This window comes from Chiloscyllium plagiosum, unplaced genomic scaffold (genome assembly GCF_037043375.1).
Source record: "Chiloscyllium plagiosum isolate Xiang-an unplaced genomic scaffold, Cpla_swu_hap1 HiC_scaffold_27, whole genome shotgun sequence".
Lineage (NCBI taxonomy): Eukaryota > Metazoa > Chordata > Chondrichthyes > Orectolobiformes > Hemiscylliidae > Chiloscyllium > Chiloscyllium plagiosum.
Window position 1 is genome coordinate 7790523 of NW_028270165.1, and position 21799 is coordinate 7812321.

Sequence of the window (21799 nt, forward strand, 5' to 3'; positions counted from 1 at the left end):
CTAGAAGCTGAAAATCTCCATCCCACACACACTCCCTCCATTCTCACTTTGCTGACTCTAATCTCTGCTGTACCTCATCCTGAAGGGTCTGGTTCATGCTGATTAACAGGCCCACACTCGGGGGGAGGGAGGGGGGGGGGTCTAATTGAAACATACATAATCTTCACAGCCCGGACAGAGTGGACATTGCAAAGATGTTTCCATTGGTAGGACAGACTTGGGCCAGAGGGCACAGCCTGAGAGTAAAGGGAAGACCTTTTAGAACGGAGAAACTTCTTCAGCCAGAGAGTGGTGAATCTGTGGAATCTATTTCCACAGAAGGCTGTGCAGGCCAGGTCACTGAGGATATTTAAAACTGAGACAGATAGGTTCTTGAGTATCAGGGGGATCAAAGGTTACGGGGAGAAAGTGGGAGAATGGGGCAGGTGGGACTAGTTTAGTTTGTGAACACAGTCAGCATGGTCTAGTTGGATTGAAGGGTCTGTTTGTGCTCTCTGGCTCTGTAACTGTTCTAAACTGGTCTTGAAACCATTTTCATGCCTTCCTCTTGTTCAAAAATCCAATTAAGATCATGGCTAATCTATTCACCATCTGAGATCCTCCTCCCTGCATTGTCCCAACTACCCTTAATTCCCCTATCATTGCAAACACCCATCCAATTATGTCTTGAATATACTTAATGAAACTGCCTCTACTGCTTCCTTGGGCAGAGAATTCCACAGATACACTACACTCCAGGAAAAGCAGTTCCTCCTCATCTCTGTCCTAAATTTACTCCTCCTAATCTTGAGCCTGGTTTCATTCACCAGCATAAATGACTCAATAAGTAGAGTTTCATCCTCACAGGGCAATGAATTCCCACTTTGCACCAAAACCTCGGATTTACTCACTCACTCAGTTGCTGTCTCACAAATGCAAGATTTCATTGTACCTTCTACTCCCATTAAGGGCAAAACATCTTTGAAAACTCCTCAGAAACACTTCTGCTCTCACCGAAGATGATTGGAGTCATACAGCACAGAAACAGACCCTTTGTCCATCCACATTAAGGGCAAAGCATCTTTGAAAGCTGCTCTGAAACTCCAGCCTTCACAATCACACTTCTGCTCTCACTGAAGATGATTAGAGTTATATAGAACCGAATCAGACCCTTTGTCCATCCACACATCATTCCTGATGAAGTGCTCGGGACCGAAATGTCGACTCTCCTGGTCCTCAGATGCTGCCTGACCTACCACCATTTTCAACGCCACACTTTGACTCTAATCTCCAACATCTGCAGTTCTCACTTTCTCCACATCCCAAAGTATCACCATTTAAACAATACATCTCCTTTCTGCTTTTTTTCCATAGCAAAGACTATAACTTCACATTGAGATACTGCATTTGCCACGTGTTTGCAAATTGTGGTCTTCTCGACTTCGGGGAGACTGAGCATAAACTTGGGGAACGGATTGGCGAGCATCACAGCTGGGTCCGCAGAGGCTGACCAGACCTCCCAGTCACCATCGATTTTAATTCCCCTTCCCACTCCCTTTCTGACAAGAACATCTTAGGCTTCCTCTATTGCCACAACGAACCAAACTGCAAATTAGGGAACAACCCCCATCTTCCGCCCGAGCAGCCTACAGCCTGCAGGACCCAACATCGAGTTCTCCAATTTCAAATAACCTCCCTTTCCATCACCCGACTCCCTTCTCAGCCCCGTGCCCCTCACTACCACTCCTTCCTGCCACCAACCTGATTTCTTCCACCCAATGATTAATCAGACTGTATCCTCTCCCTGTCTTCACCTATCCCCACTTTAGCCCCTGAACCCGGCACCCATCCCCAGTCCTGAGGAAAGGTTACACCCAAAATATCGACTTCTACACCTCGTGATGCTGCCTGATTTGCTGTGTCCTTCCAGCCTCCTGTCTGTCTATTTTGCCAATTGAGACACAGACCTCGATCACTTTTCCATAGTCTGTCCCCTCCCTGGCTTCAATCCCTTTCCTTTCAGTTGCTGTAAGTCAACAATTGAACTCCGGAAAGAAATAGAAATGGCAAAGGGGGCGAGAAAAGAGAGTGCTGTACTCACAAATCTTAGACAGAGGAAAGAATTTGCAGTCTGGGTGAAGCTCAATGTTGATTCAGAAAGAGAGGAGCAGGAGTAGCAGCTTCAGAAACTCATGGTCCAACTTCCACATTCAGACAATGGGGTTGCTCTGATTGGCAGGAGGACCAATTTTGTTTTGGTCCTCCATGGTTCCCTATTGGACCATCAAAGGAAGATCGCGCGCCATTTTTTGCGGGGAGTGATGAGCATGCCCAGTGTTTAGCTGACACCGGTGGGCATGTGCACTGCGTTACTGACACCGGGAAACATGCGCAGTATGCTCACTAAGGATGCTGGTGTTCCTATCAGATTTTGAGTCCAAATGCCAATAGGACAAAAAAGGGGTCGAGCTACAATTTATTTTTCCCTGTGATTCGACATTGTATTGTTTTTGCATTCTGTCTGGCTGCTCAACTTTTGTATGTCTTTTCCCCACGTTGCGCGAGTCCAGAACTGGAGGGCATTGGTTTAGGGTGAGAGGGGAAAGGTTTCGGAGGGGTAACCTTTTTGCACAGACGGTGGTGCGTGTCAGCCAGATGAAGTGGTGGAGGCTAGTACAATGATAATATTTAAAATGCATCTGCATGGGGATATGAATAGGACAGATTCAGAGGGATAAGGGGCCAAATGCTGGCAAATGGGTCACTAGATTAATTTAGGATATCTGGTCGGCATAGACCGAAGGGTTTGTTTCTGTGCTCTGTGACGCTATTTCTGGATAGTTGGAACCAACTTCACAAGACTAGAACTAGGCCATTCACCCCTTACATTCAAGATCAGAATGGTATTGGAAATCACAGCAGGTCAGGCAGCATCCAAGGAGCAGGAAAATCGACGTTTCAGGCAAAAGCCTCGAATGCTGCCTGACCGGCTGTGCTTTTCTGGCACCACTCTAATCTTGACTCTAATCTCCTGCATCTGCAGTGCTCACTTTCGCCCATTCACCCCTTCCAGCCTGTCCTGAGCGGTGGTCTGACTGCGTTTATTTCAGTGAAAGAATTAGATAGATTTCAGCAGCTCTTTTAAAAAACTTGAATACGCTTTCTGGCTTTAATGATGTTTCTGAAGATATCATTTTAGGTTTAGGGTGTAGGTTTGATATCCACACGTTTCATCACCTGGCTCGGTAACATCATCAGTGGCGACCTCCAAGTGAAGTGAAGCTGTTGTCTCCTGCTTTCTATTTATATCTTTCTCCTGGATGGGGTTCCTGGGGTTTGTGGTGATGTCATTTCCTGTTCGTTTTCTGAGAGGTTGATAGATGGTATCTCGGTCTATGTGTTTGTTTATGGCGTTGAGGTTGGAGTGCCAGGCCTCTAGGAATTCTCTGGCAAGTCTTTGCTTAGCCTGCCCTGGGATAGATGTGTTGTCCCAGTTGAAATGGTGTTTTTTTTTCCTTTGTGTGTGGGGCTACAAGGCCTGGCACTCCAACCACAACGCCATAAACAAACACATAGATCTTGATGCCATCTATCAACCCCACAGAAAATGAACAGGAAATGACATCACCACAAACCCCAGGAACCCCATCCAGGAGAAAGATATAAATAGAAAGCAGGAGACAACAGCTTCGCTTCACTTGGAGGTCGCCACTGATGATGTTACCTAGCCAGGTAATTAAACACCTGGATATCAAACCTACAGCCCAGCGAGCAAACCTACACCCTAAACCTCAACCTGAGCTACAAACCTTGCAAACATCATTTTAGGTATTCTCAATTTTGAAGATCAGCCATTTCTCACCCCCCCCCCCCCAACTCCCAGGTAGAGTCATTACTATCCATTATCTCTCTCTCTCTGTCCTTTGAAGGGCTTGATACAGCGGTCAAAGATGGTTCGAGGCTTGAGAAAGGACGGGTGTGGTGGGGGCTGGCGAGAAAAGAGACGAAAGGATGGGGGACAGCGAGAGAGCAAATGGCGGTCAGAGTGTGGGGGTAGAGAGAAAGAGATTGAGCGGGGAAGAGAGAGTGGGTGTTGCGGAGAAGTGGGAGATGGCACAGGACAGGGTGACACTAGGCACATAGATACACAAGAAGAAAGTGCTGGAGATCAGAGCTGAAGAAGGGTTATGCCCGAAACGTCGATTCTCCTGTTCCTTGGATGCTGCCTGACCTGCTGCGCTTTTCTAGCAACAGATGTTCAACATATATACACAAGATGGCCACTGAGCCATCAGTTGGTCATCTTGACACACAAGATGGGCTCTGGATCACAATATGGAGAGAAACAGCAGAGCAGATACAGACACTGCCTGGGTCACCAGAATACCAGCACAATGGACTCACAACCCAGGTAATTAGTTTAAGGTGGGTGGGGGAGAGAATACACATGAGTAATGAACATTGCCCGCTGAAATGTCTGGGTCCAGACAACACCTCCTATAGAAGTGCTTACAGCTTGATACAGACTCAATACCAAATGCTAATAGCCAGGGCTGCAGGAATCCTCCTTCTCAGGAAGAGCAATTAGCGCCCATTACTACAAAAATGGATTTCCATGCAGACATTGAAATGGACAATGTCTGCACTGAAACTGACAACGCCTGTTGGAAATTAACAAAGGTTGTGTTGGAACTGACAATGATTGTATCAACTATCAACGATTCTGCAAGGATTACCATAAACAAATCATGTTACAAAGACAATAATCTCATCCCTGATCGATTGTATCACAAAATGTATAAAAGTTTCTTGACGTGTTCTCCAGGTCGAGAGACGTCTCGCAGCTGACACTGTGCTGTTGGTGTCTTTCTCTCCCCGGAGCCCTGTCATGATGAACTCTGTCATTGAACCCCAATTCTGACTCTAAGCCTGGTGTTTTTCCCCACAACAGGGGAGAGAGAATGATGCGGGGGGTGGCAGATAGTAGGGGGAGCGAGAGAGAATGGATGATGGGGGCTGGTAGAATGGATATGGGACAGAGGGTGGGGTGAGAGAGAATAGATGGGGGCAGAGGGTGGGATGGAGAGAGAATAGATGGCGGGGCAGAGGGTTGATAGAAGGACTAGTCAGGAGGCAGAGGGTGGGGAAACAAACGACAGGGGTGCAGAGGGTTGCGTGAGAAAGAATGGACAGGGTGTTCGGATTATAGAGGGAGAATGGACAAGAAGTTGGGGGTGAAGAGAGAAATTACATGGGACGCTGTAGATGGCGAGGGAATGGACAGTGGGTGGAATGAACAGGGGGAGCTGTGGGTGTCAGGGGGAATGGACAAGGGGGAGCTGCGTGGTTAGCACTGCTGTCCCACAGCATCAGGCTGCCAGTTTTGATTCCAGCCTCGGGCGATTGTCTATGTGGAGTTTGCACATTCTCCCTGTGTCTGCATGGGTTTCCTCTGGGTGCTGCAGTTTCCTCCCACAGTCCAAAGATGTGCAGGTCAGGTGAATTGGCCATGCTAAATTGCCCATAGTGTTAGGTGCATTAGTCAGGGGTAAATGGGTCTGGGTGGGTTACTTTTCAGAGGGTCGGTGTGGACTGGGTGGGCTGAAAAGCCTGTTTCCACACTATAGGGAATCTAATCATCTAATCAAAAAGAGGGGTGTCTCATATGTATTCCTTCAATTAGTTTTGAAATATTGTTTGTGTGTCATAATTGTTAAGGTATACCTGGCATATAGAGAGATGGCTATGGTTGTTGGAAGTCAATCATCTCAGTTCCAGGACATCTCTGCAGGAATTCATAGGGTAGTGTCTTAGGCTCAACCATCTTCATCAGTGACCTTCAACTATCATAAGGTCAGGGGTGGTGATATTCGCCAATAATTGCACAATGTTCAGCACGATTCACAACTGCTCACAAACTGAAGCAGTTCAGCTTGAAATGCAACAAATCTTAACAATATCCAATGGGCTGATGAATGGCAAGTAACATATATGCCATTCCAATGCCAAACAATGACTCATCCCCAAAAGAGATAATCTGACCACTGCCCCGTGATATTCAACAGTGTTACTGTCACTAAACACCCCACTATCAACGTTCTTGGGGCATCCAAAAAGCTTGATACCATCTAGGACAAAGTCGCCTACTTGATTGGCACCATCTCCACATCCATCCACTCCCTCTGTCCCACTGTTCAGAAGCAGTAGTGTGTACGATCTACAAGATGCAACACAGAAATTCACCAAAGATACTTAGAAAATACCTTCCAAACCAAGAACCACTTCCATCTAGAAGGATCAGGGCAACAGATGCTTGGGAACACAACCTCTTAACTTGGAAACACATTGCTGTTCCTTCAATGTTGCTGGGTCCAAATCCTGTAATTCTCTCCCTCAGGACATTGTGGGTCACCGTACAGCGTGTGGACCACAGCAGTTGAAGAAGGCACCTTCTCAAGGGGAACTAAATGCTGGCCAGCCACCGGTGCCCATGTAACATGAATAACTTTTAATAAATGATTGAAACGGAGGGTTGGAACCTTCAAACTAAAAAAAAATTGACGTTCAGGTGGAACAGACGTTGGGCTTTGATTCGGTCCTTATTTGAGGACAGATAAAGAGCGATATACTGACACTGAACTGGAAATAGAGTTTAGAGTTGAACACCTGTAGTGTTTCACTCAGTGTATCAATTGAAAATCGATTAAAGATTAGCTCTTGACGTGTCCGTCTCCAACACATAAAAAAGGACAGTTAAGGAGACGTACGGGACTCTTGCTTTCATCTCTTTAATGGATGATGTAGGACCCACAATCCCATGCGATCGACATACTGCTCTATCGGCCGTGAGGAGTGTTCATGGTGCGCATGTGTGAGATCGAAATGGGGCCCCGCCCCTCGTCGTTCTGATGGACGGGGAGACCAATCTTTGGGAAACCCGATAGGACCGGAAGGGGCCTGGTCCTCCTGCCAATCAGAACCCCCGCCACTGTCTGAATGCGGAAGTTCGACCATGAGCTTCTGAAGTTACTGTTGCTCCTCTCTCTCTGAATGAAGATTGAGCTTCAGCCCAGACTGTAACTTCCTTCCTCTGTTTAACATCTGGGAGTACCCCACTCTCTTTTCTCGCCCTCTTTCCCATTTCTTTTCTCATCCTTTGGTTCAGCTGTTGGTTTGTAGGAGCTGAGGGAAAAAGAAAGTCAATCGAGGTGAAGGGACAGACTCTGGAAAAGGTTGGTCTAGATCTGTGCCTGTTAATGTTTGACAGGCTTTGTTTCCTGAGCTTGACACATTTACTTGTCTGCAAAAAAGGATGGCCTCTTAATCCATGTTGGGGATGGAAGTGGATTATGCTGTGGGTGACTTGCTGGTAGTAGTCCAATAAGCATTGGATAAGTAATCATGACACACAAGCCTTGAGTTATTGACTGTTTATTCGGAGCTCACGGGGAGAGCCAAGTCGACCTAATAGTCACAAGTCACTCCGACGAGAAACAGAGTTGTGTGATTCTATAGGTTACAATCATTTAACAATTAGCAAACTGTTAATTGCAGGAAATTGAGCAAACTGAGGCACTTTACCCAGTCACGTAGTGTCTGGACAGTGTTGGATGTGTACAGTAGGTCCTTGCAAAGAGAAAGATATTGCCATGCAAGGAAAGAATTTGTTTATCAGGTAGCAGTACAGCTGTAAGGCAGACTGTCTCTGTTGAGTCTGAGAATTAAGGGTAGCTGGGACAATGCAGGGAGGAGGAGCTGAGACAATGGATGGCAGAGCAGGCTAGATTGGTCAAATGGCCTACTCCTGCTTCTATTGCTCTGAAACTATAACCCCGCATTTCCCATTGGCTAACCCACCTAACCTGCACATCCCTGGACACTGGCCAATTTAGCATGGCCAATCCAAATCGAGGCCGGTGAGTAATGTAGTGATTTGGAAAATGAACATCAGAGAACAATAGAAAGGGACAAGGAGAGTAAATATACCAGCAATCAAACCTGGATTATAAAGATCACAAAAACTGAAACGATACATGGTGAGTCTGGATGTGTGCTGCATTGTAACAAAAGTGAATGAATTAACTGCACACACTGAAGTGAATAATTATGGTCTGAGAGTCATCACAGAGACATGGCTTCAGGATGGCAAGGATTGGATCCTGAATATTGACGGGGGAGTCAGATAGGAAGCGAGGTAAAGGCAGAGGGTTGGCACTGCTAATCAAAGCACTGAGCACACGGTAGTCTGGTGTCAGCTCGGGTTTCAGGGCCTGATTTCCCTGTCCTCTGATTCCCCTGTTCCCACAGAGTAAGATGTCGGTCCGTTCTCAGCTTTGCTGGACTTCTGCAGAAGCTTTCACGCCTCTTTTACAGCTTCCAGAACAAGAAAACATTCAGTCAATCGAAAGTCAAACCACAATCTACCAGAAATAGGGCTCTCCCAGGATTCTGATAGAGCCCTACTTGAGGAATTCTCTCTCCCTTCAATGTAACTATTAGTATTGGGGCAAAGTAACTCGTGTGTCAAATCGTTTAAAGCAAAGTAGTCAGGAAAGGAGACCTTGAGCAATTAACTAGCTTTATTCATTGCCATTGGGGAATACCTCTTAGTTTAAAACAAAGTCTGACGTATTCTAATGTAGTACAGAATGTTACAAGTTTTATGGTAAATCACAAGTCCCACTCTCCATTAATTATGCAACTGAGGGGCAGTCGTAAGGTTCACATACATTGTTGAGACCTACATTTCTTAATGTCTACAAAACTGAATGTTATCTTATACTGCAGGTTCAGCTCAGCTCGAATTACCGATAAGGGACAGAGAGAACGAATCCATCATTCTATGAAGCAGCACAGTCTAATTGCCTGAAGAGCAGAGACAGCCTGCAGCTGCAAGGTCAGTCTATCAAAACAGAATTCCTTAGCCAGGGCTCAGACAGCATTATGTTAACAGGCTACATTTTCCTGCAAACATTGCTTTGTGACAAAATGGCTTCCATGCAGTTTTGTCAATTTTGATCAAATTCTCCCACAATCCCTCCTTTTTATTAAAAAGAAGAGATTGTGGATGTCAGCAAAAGGAGGAATTATACCCAGAGCCAGGGGTTGGTGCTTGGAGATCAGACTGATAGTCCTCGGGTTCAGTAAGGACAGGAACAGAAGGCTCCAGGGATTGGGAATCATCATCAGGGGTTTCATCAGGAATGGCAAATCTCGGCATCTGGGAGATCGCTGGAGAGGAGGGCCACAACAGTGAACTGAGCAGAGCACAGGATTGTCTGCGGGGTGACTTTGGTATCCAGTTCCAAAGGCAGGGGAAAAGAAAGCTGCAAGTTGCTCAAACTCTATAAGGGCTCGCTTGATACGAGTTCAGGACGGATGGGGATATGGGCACATACCTAGCAGCTAGAGTGGTTGACCTACTGTGCATAAAAAAAAGTAATCAACTGTAATTCCTGTTACTAGAGGTTATCAGGCCCAATCAAACATAGTTAGTGAAAGAAAGATAAGGAATAGTGCAGTGAAAGGCAGAATGATCAGGCCGAGCCATTGACGGATGAAGGCTGAAGATGTGTCTCTGACGGGGTCTTCTGGTGTTCCTCCAGGAGGTGGCGCTCGTTTGCATTGTGTTGTGTGTGTCCATGTGGCCTCCCCTTGACCCTGACTGCTGACCGGGTAACCCAGCAGGACTAGGAACGGGCCTTTCCATCTCAGCTCCAATATGTCCCGGTCCTAATGCTGAGGGTTGGCGTACCCATGAATGTAAACTCTGAAGAGTTTTGGTTAACTGATGCAAATATTTCCCACTTGTCCAACACTAGAGTGTCAGCTGTTTCAGTCATTGGGATGGTTTTGATTCATCTACTAAATACATCTACTCTTATTCGACAATATTCATAACAATGTACGCGAGGTGATTCTATAAAAGCAAGTTGTAGACAGGGAAAAAGGCCGACCAGGCAAGGAGGTGGTTAACAAACACACACTCTCTGCCTGCCTGCCTGCGGCTCTCGCTCTCTCTTTTTTTTTCTCTCTCTTTTTTTTCCCTCTCTCTATTTGCCTGCCTGCGCCTCTCTCTCTGCCTGCCTGCCTGCGCCTCTCTCTCTGCCTGCGCCTCTCTCTCTGCCTGCGCCTCTCTCTCTCTCTGCCTGCCTGCACCTCTCTCCCGCTAACTGCGCCCCCCCTCTCTCTCTGCCTGCCTGCGCCCCTGTCTCGCTCTCTCTCTGCCTGCCTATGCCCCCCTCTGCCTGCACCTCTCTCACTCTCTGCCTGCCTGCGTCTCTCTCACTCTCTGCCTGCGTCTCTCTCACTCTCTGCCTGCCTGCGTCTCTCTCACTCTCTGCCTGCCTGCATCTCTCTCACTCTCTGTCTGCCTGCACCTCTCTTACTCTCTCTGCCTGCGCCCCTCTCTCTCTCTCTCTGCCTGCCTGCGCCCCTCTCTCTCTTTCTCTCTCTGCCTGCCTGCGCCCCCCTCTCTCTTTCTCTCTCTCTGCCTGCCTGCGTCCCTCTCTCTCTCTGCCCGCTTATTCCCCCTCTGCCTGCACACCTCTCTCTCTCTGTCTGCCTGCGCGCCTCTCTCTCTCTAACACTCGTCAACTTTCTACATGTCTCAGTTAATAGTTGCCCAATGTGTCCTGTATGCCAAATTCATTCAAGTCTGGATGTCCTGAAGCGAGCAATTATACTTCAGATTTCTACTCGCCAATTAAAACTAATGTTGGGCACTCAAACAGATCGGGGGCATCTTGAAGAATGCCACGGACCTCAGTGTGGGTCCAGGGCTTATCAAATAGGGTTTCACCTCTCGTAACCCTGGGGTAAGCAAATTCATTATTACTAACTTTGTAAAGCACAGGTGCTGTCAGCAACTTTACGTCAGGACACTAGGACCCTGTTGAGTTCTCTCACTAGTATCTTGTGGCTGAGTAGGGAGAATTGTATCAACATTTCTAACAGCATTTTTGTCCCTGGCCAGCTTTCCCCTTTATTTTGGACACAACTAAAGCAGCAACCACCCTCTATATTTCATCTCTCAAAGGATATTGGCGGTGACCTGGCAGGACCCGGGTATCCCCTGCCTGACTCGCCAACTGTGGGGATGGAAATAAAGCCCCATGTCAGGAAAGAATTTGTTTATCAGGAAGCAGTACAGCTGCAAGGCCAACCGTTTCCGCTGAGCCTGGGAAACACAAGTTTTAGCAAGCAGGCTCTAAGCTGAGATTCAAAATGGTTTCCAGGCTTTAATATGTGACCAAATGGCTGACCCAAATCTAACAATTCTCCCACATCATCGCAGGGAATAAAACAAGAAAAATGAAACATAATTAGAAATAAAAAGGGGATCGTGCTTAATGTTTGTTCATTACGAAGTAAACAAGAAATAGCAGTCTCCCAGGACTCGAATGGTGCCCTACTTGAGGAATTCTGTCCAACAAGTTTAATTGGAAACAGTAGCTTTCGGAGTGCAGCTCCTTCATCAGGGGATTGTGGAATATAAAATTGTAAGACACAGAATTTATAGCAACAGTTTATAGTGTGATGTAACTGAAACTATACATTGAAAAAGACCTGGATTGTTTGTTAAGTCTCTCATCTGTTCGAATGACCATGATCGTTTCAGTTCTTTCAAATGTAAATCACAAAACCTTTTAAAATAGTTAAATCCTCAAGTGAACTTTACCAATTGGTGTCGTGTCAGCCCAGATAATGTATTGAAGGTGTGAGTTCCCCTGTGTGAGACTGTCTGTGCCACAATGGTTAAATTGACTTACAGAATCTTACATGGATTCATGCAGTTTTTGAGCAAAGTAAGACGTAATTCTGCAAGTACAAATTCACCCAACAAACTTGTGCGTGTGTGTGTGTGGGAGGGGGGATGTATATTTGCAGATACATTCGATCCACTTTTTTAAGGAAAAATCTGTAGGCAGTCTGTATGCATGTAATAGTTTGTAAATTCGACTTTGGAAACAGAACCAGTCTGACTCAAGATTGGGATACAGGCAGACTCTGACCTCACACCTTTAATGCATTGTCTGAGCTGAGATGTGAGCTTTTGCTATAAAACCTTGTTATCTCGAGAAGGTGACAACAAGAAATTCTGGGATTTACATTGTAATGAGACCTGCAACCTATTTGAAAAGGTGGAAGACTTAACAATCCAGGTTTGATCAATATACCATTTCAGTGGCAGGACACTGGAATGTTTTGCTCTAAATTGTGTCTTAGGATCTTATCCTCCACAACCACCTGATGAAGAGGCAGCACTTCAAAAGTTACTGCTTCCAAAGAAGCCTGTTGGACTACAGCCTGGAGTTATGTGATTCTAGAATCTGGGTTCCATCATCTGCAGTCCTTGTTTTTACCTAGTTGATTTTAACCCTACTGTGAATCCTCTTGCAAGGATGCCTGCATTGAAGAAGTTTTCCTCCTCTCTCTACAAGAATCTCAAGGAATCCCTCTCCCACTGCAACTCCCAGGTCATTTCCTCTGCCCTGCAGCTCTTCAACCATGTCCTGAAACAGACTCGCTACCACAGCCACATTTGCTTCCTCAGTGCCTGCCTCCGTAAGCAACTCATCCTACACGGATTCCGGACCACCTTTAAACCAGCAGAGTTCAGATCCGAACAGGCCACTCCACCCTCCTGTCTGACCTATCACCTTCATTCCCACCCCCATTCACCCATTGTACTCTTTGCTACCTTCCCCCACCCTCCTCCCTGACCTCCCCTCCAAACCCACCCCCATTCACCTATTGTACTCTATGCTACTTTCTCCTCACCCCCACCCTCACCCTCACCCTCACCCTCACCCTCACCCTCACCCTCCTCTCATTTATCTCTCCACCCTGCAGGCTCTATTCCTGATGAAGGGCTTTTGCCCAAAACGTTGATTTTCCTGCTCCTCGGATGCTGCCTGAACTGCTGTGCTTTTCCAGCACCACTCTAATCTAAAGTGGATTGGCCATGTTAAATTACCCATAGTGCCCAGGGATGTGCAGGTTGTGGTGGATTGGCTATGCTAAATTACCCATAGTGCTGTGAGAAACGAACCCCACTTAATCAATAATTTTCAGTCCGAGTCAAAGAGTTCTGAAGCAGCACATTTATTCGAACATCTTGCAAGATGGGTGGCTGTATGAAGAGAGACACACCCGACAGTAAAATAAAGAGTTTTTTATACTTTTCTGAGGGGTCTCTCGACATCCCTACACTGAGCAATAAACCTATCATAAGTGTCTATTTCATTCTATCCCTTTATTTGGTTATTACTTGCGCCCATTATTCCTTTATTTGGTAATTCCTGCACCCAAGCCTGAGCCTATCATACTTATTAATTACCTCGCTTGTTTTTCTTTAAATCTGCCTTATTTGGCTGTCCTTGTTCGTTACAGCCTTCCAGTTATTTTGTCCAGTTCCTCTTATCTTATCTAACCGTCTGACTTCTGAGATCATCCTTTACTATCTTGATAGTCCAAAACGCGGACCTACAAACTATGAACTTATTGCAAAATGCCCCTGCTGCCCTTTTTTGTGGTCAGCAACAAGTAATTTCTTAGCTTAAAACTATTTCTTAAAAGACCCTTTATATTCTTTAAAATCAACATACAACTGACAACCTGAAATTTATCTCTCTCAATCCCCTCCCCCTCTCACTCTCACTCTAATTTATCTCACCACCCTACTGGCAATCTGCCTCTATTCCTGATGAAGGACTTTTGTGCGAAACGTCGATTTTCCTGCTCCTCGGATGCTGCCTGAACTGCTGTGCTTTTCCAGTACCACTTTAATCTAAAAGTGGATTGGCTATGTTATATTACCCATAGTGCCCAGGGATGTGCAGGTTAGGATGGATTGGCCATGCTAAATTACCCATAGTGCCCAGGGATGTGCAGGGTAGGGTGGATTGGTCATGCTAAATTACCCATAGTGCCCAGGGATGTGCAGGTTAGGGTGGATTGGTTATGCTAAATTACCCATAGTGCCCAGGGATGTGCAGGTTAGGGTGGATTGGCTATGCTAAATTACCCATAGTGCCCAGGGATGTGCAGGGTAGGGTGGATTGGTCATGCTAAATTACCCATAGTGCCCAGGGATGTGCAGGTTAGGGTGGATTGGTTATGCTAAATTACCCATAGTGCCCAGGGATGTGCAGGTTAGGGTGGATTGGCCATGCTAAATTACCTATAGTGCCCAGGGATGTGCAGGTTAGGGTGGATTGGCCATGCTAAATTACCCATAGTGCCCAGGGATATGCAGGTTAGAGTGGATTGGCCATGCTAAATTACCCATAGTGCCCAGGGATGTGCAGGTTAGAGTGGATTGGCCATGCTAAATTACCCATAGTGCCCAGGGATGTGCATGTTAGGGTGGATTGGTTATGCTAAATTACCCATAGTGCCCAGGGATGTGCAGGTTAGGGTGGATTGGCAATGCTAAATTACCCATAGTGCCCAGGGATATGCAGGTTAGAGTGGATTGGCCATGCTAAATTACCCATAGTGCCCAGGGATGTGCAGGTTAGAGTGGATTGGCCATGCTAAATTACCCATAGTACCCAGGGATGTGCAGGTTAGGGTGGATTGGCCATGCTAAATTATCCATAGTGGGCCCAGGGATGTGCATGTTAGGGTGGATTGGTCATGCTAAATTTATCCATAGTGCCCAGGGATGTGCAGGTTAGGGTGGATTGGCCGTGCTAAATTACCCATAGTGCTCTGGGATATGCAGGTTAGGGTGGATTGGCCACGCCAAATTCTGCAGGTAAGGTGCATGATTCAGGGTTAAATGTAGGGGATTCGGTGTGGGTGGGTGACCCTTGGGAGGTTCGGTGAGGCCGAGTGGCCTGCTTCCACACTGTGGGAATTCTCTGAAGGAAGGGGTTTTTTTGGAAAGTGTTTTCTCGTTCTCGTCTGCTGCAGGCGTAGCGCATGCGCAGTGCGTCGTCCCGATGTGGGTCATGCCCGGACCCTAAACCGTCACTTTTCCTCGACCCGCCCCTAGTTCCTTTGTGACGTCACAACGCGGAAGTGGCCCTGTCAGTTTCAAAGTGAATGTCCCGCCCTCTGGGGAACTCTTCATCCTGGGAGGGAGACAGAGATGGGAGGAGGGGAAATTGGTCACTTGTAGCAACTGGAGTGAATGCAGGGAGGGAGCAGCCTCCGCAAACTCAGGTATGTGACTTAGTTAGCCGGGTGAGGAGGGACGGAAGGATAGAGATTGGGAAGGGGGAATGGGAAGGGCTGGATATCTTTTCTGTTTTGATGTTTAAAATGCATCCGATTCCCACCAGTAACTGCAACAGGTGCAAGTACAGCACATGCAATATTCCTCATTGCAGCTTTAAGCCGGTTTTGCATCCTCTGTTCTTCCTCCACTTTGGCTCCAGCACATTCAGCTTTTTCCCTCAGTCACATTCCTCTCCCCCCCCCCATGTTCCAAGCTGACCCTCAAAAGATCGGTTTGTCCCTCCATTCTTTCCCGGTGGCGCCCATTACTCTTGTCTATTTCTTGCCTTATCCGGCCTTGTGCGTGAACAAAGTGTTTGGCGTATATCCTCTTTCACTGCCAGCTGCTTCCTTGTTTGCGAAAGCAACGTTTCCTCCCATTTTCGCCGACACTGAGCCTTCTGACCTCCTTGATTGTGTTTTTTTTTTGTTTTTGCAGAAGCAGGAAACAGGTGCTTATAACCGTTTGTACGAGCATATCTAGCTTAACCCTACACCCCCTCCCCTCAAAGCACCTTATCTGTTTGTCTGTAACATCCACCATTGTTTGCAGGCACATTTCATGTATGCACACTTTAGCTAATACAAAAGCAATTATGTATTTCCTTCACATAGTTTTCATTCTTGTTAACTCCACTCTTGGCTGAAACAATTATACACTGGCGTTAGTTCATTTACCTTGCAGAAGCAATTATGGTTGCAGAAGTAACACTGCTTTACCTATATCCCACAGGGGTGACCCTACAACCTTGTATAAAATAATGTGGGGCATGGCGAGGGTAAATAGACAAGATCTTTGATCTGGGATTGCTCATAGGTTTAGGGTGAGATTTAAAAGAAACCTAAGGGGCAACTCCTATATACAAAGGGTGGTGTGTGTAAAGAATGAGCTGCCAGAGGAAGTGGTGGCTGCTGGTACAATTACAACCTTTAAAAGGTATCTGGATGGGTATATGTTGGGAAGCATTTAGAGGGATATGGGCCAAGTGCTGGCAAATGGGACTGGATTGATTTAGGATATCTGGTCAGCATGGACTGAAGGGATTGTTTCTGTGCTGTACATCTGTGATTCTGGCTTGCCACAAATGTTTGTCACGCCTGTATGTTCAGTTTCTCCCTGGTGTTGGTGTTAACGCCTTGGTGTCTTATTTTGCTCCCCACATCCTGGAGACATTAACCGTTTCCTATCTGGTTGTTCTGATCTGGACTGCTGTCCGGATCTTCAGATTTCTGGGATTGGTCAATAAACACACCTGGAAATGACTCTTTGTCAATCACACAAGCAATAGTTTATTCTTTGATTCGTCTGGGTCTGTAGATTCTGATCAGCCAGAAGGATTAGATTAGATTCCCAACAGTGTGGAAACAGGCCCTTCGGCCCAACCAGTCCACACTGATCCTCTGAAGAGTAGCCCACCCAGACACACCTCCCTCTAACTAATGCACCTAACATTATGGGCAGTTTAGCATGGCCAATTCACCAAACTGTACATCTTTGGATTGTGGGAGGAAACCAGAGCACCTGGAGGAAACCCATGCAGACATGGGGAGAATGTGCAAACTCCACAAGCCAGCCCCCCGAGGCTGGAATCGAACCTGGGACCCTGGTGCAGTGAGGCAGCAGTGCTAACCACTGGGCCACCGATGAGTACTCCCAGAGTGCCAGAAGAATCTGCCGACTTTTGCAGAGTTTGGATAGAACTTATGTACATTGTTTAGAGTCAGACATTGAGCATGATCACATAGTAACAACCAATCAGATCCTGCAAGGTCCTCGTGCAGTTTTGACTTAGCCGAGGGCGGCACGGCAGCTCAATGGTTAGCACAGCTGCCTCACAGCATCAGGGTCCCAGGTTCGATTCCAGCCTTGGGTGACCGTCTGTGTGGAGTTTGCACATTCTCCCTGTGTCTGCGTGGGTTTCCTCCGGGTCCTCCGGTTTCCTCCCAGAGTCCAAAGATGTGCAGGTCAGGTGGATTGGCCATGCTAAATCGCCCATGGTGTTAGGTACATTAGTCAGAGGGAAAATGGTTCTGGCTGGGTTACTCTTCGGAGGGTCAGTGTGGACTGGTTGGGCCGAAGGGCCTATTTCCAAACTGTAGGGAATATAATCTAATCTATCATAATTTCTTGTAGACAACTTGTTCTTGGAATCGTATTTGTCCTGTCTGGTGGTTAGGATTAAACCGTTACTTCTGCGATTGATGGTTAGGTTCACATTTGTTACTTCAGCATTTGCAGTTTTTTTCACTGGATTTATATCAGTCTGTGGTTTCTTGTTTGTTCTGAGTCGTGAGTATCTGCCTGACTCAGTCCCACCGAGTTAGCCAAGCAGAAGCCATTTTGTCCTACCTCCCATGTTAAAGTGGAGATTTGAGGTGGCCCAGGGAATCCTTTTGAGAATTCAGACCTGTAAAGCCTCTCTCTTGGTTTGTCCTGGAGATCATACTCTTTGGAAGCCTGGAATAAAAACCTCTCATCATAAAGTCCCAAAATGCAATTCAATTCAATCCATAGTAGATAAGCACTAAGAGTTAATTCTCTACGGGATTCAACAGCCTCAGCAATAAAATGGTCTCTCTCTCTCTCTCGTGTCCTTTTGAACTCTCAACACAGCAAAGATTTATTTGTGAATGCCCTGCTTGCAAGGGGTAGTAAGAATGCATTATAATGGACAAGATCCAACCATTAATTACAAAGTTATGGATAGTACCGAGTCTTGTTTCAGGGTCAGATTCAAAGACTATCATTCATTTCACAAGGGAACGGCTGTGAATGTTGCCACTTGGTGTCCTGTTCACACAGATTCACCGATGCTGAGGCAAATGTTCTTAATTGCCTTACAGCATCCTGTTATCACTTGGTGAGCCCAGGTGTCCCTATCTTTAAGTTCTCTCCTCTTTCTGAACCTTCCTGCCTGTTTATTTTCTAGTGCAGTAAATGTATTCAATAATTCAGCATTACATTTTAGTCTGAATGTTTAAAGACAAGTTTTAAGGCTACAGACTTTATCACCCAGATGCCCACACCCTCATTCCTCCCTCTGATTGCACCGCGATCACTGAAAGAGAAGGCTAGTCTAAACAAATGCCCTTCAAGGTGGTTCAACGATCAACATCCTGCAGAGCGGCACCTCATCTGGTCATATTTATCATCGCCATCGACACGTGTGGATGAGCCATCGGATCACAAAAGGAACAAGTTCTGGGGCAAATCTATATCACTAAGGGACCTCATAAGCCTAGCAATTAAACACCTAATAATACCAATACCGACAAACAGACATAGCTAAATTGATAAGCCAATTGTACCATGAGCCCGATCTGCAGTTTCCCCAACTGGTCCCTTCAGTCATTCTGTATCTCTTCTTGTATCTTAGTTAATATTGCCAGTGAGATTGGGAATGCCCATAGTGCATTTATCTTGGACAATGGTGCAGACCTCACCCTCCCGGTCAAGTATATAGTCTAAGGCATACCGATTCTGCATAGAGTAAAGACACAGGTCTGAGAATCCCGGTTTACTCTGTTCCAGAGCCTCTTTAGTCTTATTTCCTTGAATGGTCAGGCCGCAAAAGAGGGAATTGCGGTTCTGTTGACTTTTCACCCCTGCTGACCCTTCCAACCTCAGGCGACTCTGGATTCCCCAGCCTATCGGGTGTCCTGTATTGTCACCCAGTCCCTTGGGATCCTTCCAATTGGAGCAAGGTTGGCTGAGAGCGACCGCTGCATCCTCCTCAGATGGAAGTTCCATCGACTTGTCCACTGGCCAGGACAAGGTACTGTTGTGGGAACAAAGGCTCCGATACTGACCGTATGAGGGATATCTTTGCCATCCAGGATGAGGAAATTGGTAGCTTTACCTTAGCTGAAGAAATAATAGTCTGGTTTGGTGTATATTAGGGAGAGTTTGCCAAAATAGGTTCCTGAAATGTTACAGCAGGGGGTCTGCACAGGTCTACAGGAGTAAAGGGTCGAGGTTTTGCAAGAGGAGTCGCTTGAGCGCTGTAAAAAAAATGGGCCAAGTGACTCAAGCACTTGCACCATATGGGAGACAATAGTCCTCAGAATGCTGTTCCCATTGGGCTCTCCCTTAGCTCTATTGTACATGATCTTGGTGACAGTATCAGATTCTGAAAAGAGAAAAGGCCTATAAATGCACAAGGGAAGGGTTCCTTTCCAGGTCCATGTACCGCATAAGGCCTGCTGTACCCCAGCCAGTGTTACACCAGCTGTTTGTATACACAGACTGGAGGTATTGGAAAGTGATATTTCTCTTCGCAGGGTCGGCAGTAGGAAGTCTGACGAATAGAATGGAATCGGGGACTGGGGACGGGGCAAGTAAGTCATCTCCCAATAGAGAGGAGTAACATACTACTGCCTCTGGGGTGAAGAGCGTTCTGTGGGCCTGTATAAATAAGTTGTTTGTGGATTGAGGAGTTTCCCTTATCAGGCTTCCCTTTTCTCGAGTCGGCCCGTCCTGCAAAAAGGGATGGTGTACCTCGGCGTCCTTAAAATATTTACCATAATAATGGGGTTGATCATTTTTTATCCTCACTAGGCTTGCGTCTGCAGGTAAAATCAAAAAAACATGGTAACGACATGGTAACTCCCACTGATTTCTACTGTCCAGATGGACCATCTGGTCTTTCTGTTCAAGTATCTGTAATAAGATTAACATTAGAACAACAGCAAGATTCAAAAACCCAACTGGACAGGGTGCACTCCTTTTGTTGAGATTCCAGGATTCTCTCCACCTCTTCCCCCCTTTTGATTGGTGCGGCCAATCAATTTACAATGGTGCAGGTGGACCCAAGCTGAGCGCTCAGCGACTGTGACCGCTGTAGGGGTGGGAAGTAAAACCTGGAAGGGGCCATCCCAATGAGGTTGGAGACCTTTGCCAGTCCAGTTCTTGACGAGCACCAACGAACCAGGCTCTACCCGTGACGAGGCTGAAAGGGAGGGTACATCGCTGTAGGCCTCCTGGGAGTGAAAGGCACGCATAACACTAGTTAGAGCAAGAACATAACCAATCATTGCTCTGGTCATGTGGTGGAAGTGGACTGAGAAGGGAGCCGAATCGTTCCAAGGGGTACGGAGGCGGTGACCAGAGAGACACTCAGCTGGAGACAGTCGCGTCTTGCCCGCAGACATGGATTGCATCTGGAATAAGGCCACAGGGATTAGCATAACCGGGAGGGGCCAGACTCTGCCATTAATTTGGCAAGTTTAGTCATGAGTCTGGTTAAAACATTCAACAAGGCCGGCCGCCTGAGGATGATAAGCTCCATGCAGTTGCCGACAAATACAAAGCTGGGAACAGAGTTCTCCGTTAATATTACCTACAAAGTGTGGTCCATTGTCCGAGCTAATGTACGCAGGTATACTGAAGCGGGGAATTATTTTCTTAAACAAAATCTACACCACATTCTCAGCAGTAGCGTTAGGAGGAGGGTAGGCTTCAATCCACTTCGAAAAGACATCAACAATAAGCAAAACATATATTTCTAGCAACTCAACTCATTTCTCCAACTCAATGAAGTCCAGTTGAAGTGTCTCCAAGGGACCCTCCAGCAAGAGAGTTCTCGTAGAGATACTTGAGGTGGGGGATCGCCTACCCACTAACCTGTTTGATCACGTACAACATCCTGATCGGGAAAGCCACTGACTGAGTATCGATGCGATCTGGAATGATCTGAGATTATCCTGATGTCATCTGGTGCACTAGACCAGATGCTTTCAATGTGGAGTCGCTTGAGCGATGGCATGAGCTGCCAGAGGAAGTGGTGGGTGCAGGTACGATGACAAGTTAATAGGCTTCTGGATGGGCATCTGAATATGAAGGGTTCAGATGGGTCGAGGACAAGTGATGGTAAACTGGAGTCATAGAGACGTACAGCACAGAAACAGACCCTTCGGTCCAACTCGTCCTTGCTGACAAGATAGCCAATCCAATTTAGTCCCAGTTGCCAGCACCCGGCCCATATAGGGGCCAAGTGATGGCAAACGTGACTAGATTAATTTAGGATATCTGGGCAGGTTGGGCCAAAGGGTCTGTTTCCGTGCTGTGTGACTCTAATTGTATTCAGTGAAAGCAGAAGTGTGGTTGTGAAGGCTGGACTTTCATAGCATGTTTTGCTCTGACTGGGAGCAGAAGAGTTTGACTGAAGTGTGTCCCTGTTAATGCCTTGATGTCTCATTTTACTCCCACCTTCCCGGGGTCATTAACCATTTTGTGTCTGGTCCTTCCTCAAGAAGCTGCATTGCAGGTTCACCCTGAATTGACACTTTTTTTTTTGTTTCCCAAAATCAGACCTGCTCACTCTCAGCAGGATCCCAGCGTTGTGAAAGATATTAACTTTCAGGTGGAGGTATCCAAAATTCAGAGAGATGTCAGTCTTGATGTTTTTGCTTTTTCTGCCCCTGTAAGATCCTGAATCAGCACCTTAAGGGGAATTAGTTAGAGCTGAGTGAGAACAGAGGAGGAGAGAGAGTGGGATGGTGCTTTCAATTTTGTGGAACAACAAAAGAATATTCCACAGAAAGTAGAATTGCTTGTTCTGAATTTCTACCCTGCACTGATAGTGATGACTTT

The 21799-nt window shown here is 46.5% G+C and overlaps 2 protein-coding genes across 4 annotated transcripts in view; both read left to right on the plus strand.

The window, feature by feature from the left end:
• The window catches only part of LOC148142996 (endogenous retrovirus group 3 member 1 Env polyprotein-like), a 512937-nt gene that overhangs the window by 208579 nt on the left and 282559 nt on the right, over positions 1–21799 (plus strand). The window lies entirely within an intron of this gene.
• Positions 1–21799, plus strand: part of LOC148142999 (uncharacterized) — a 78249-nt gene that overhangs the window by 53741 nt on the left and 2709 nt on the right. The gene's annotated exons all lie outside the window — the stretch shown is intronic.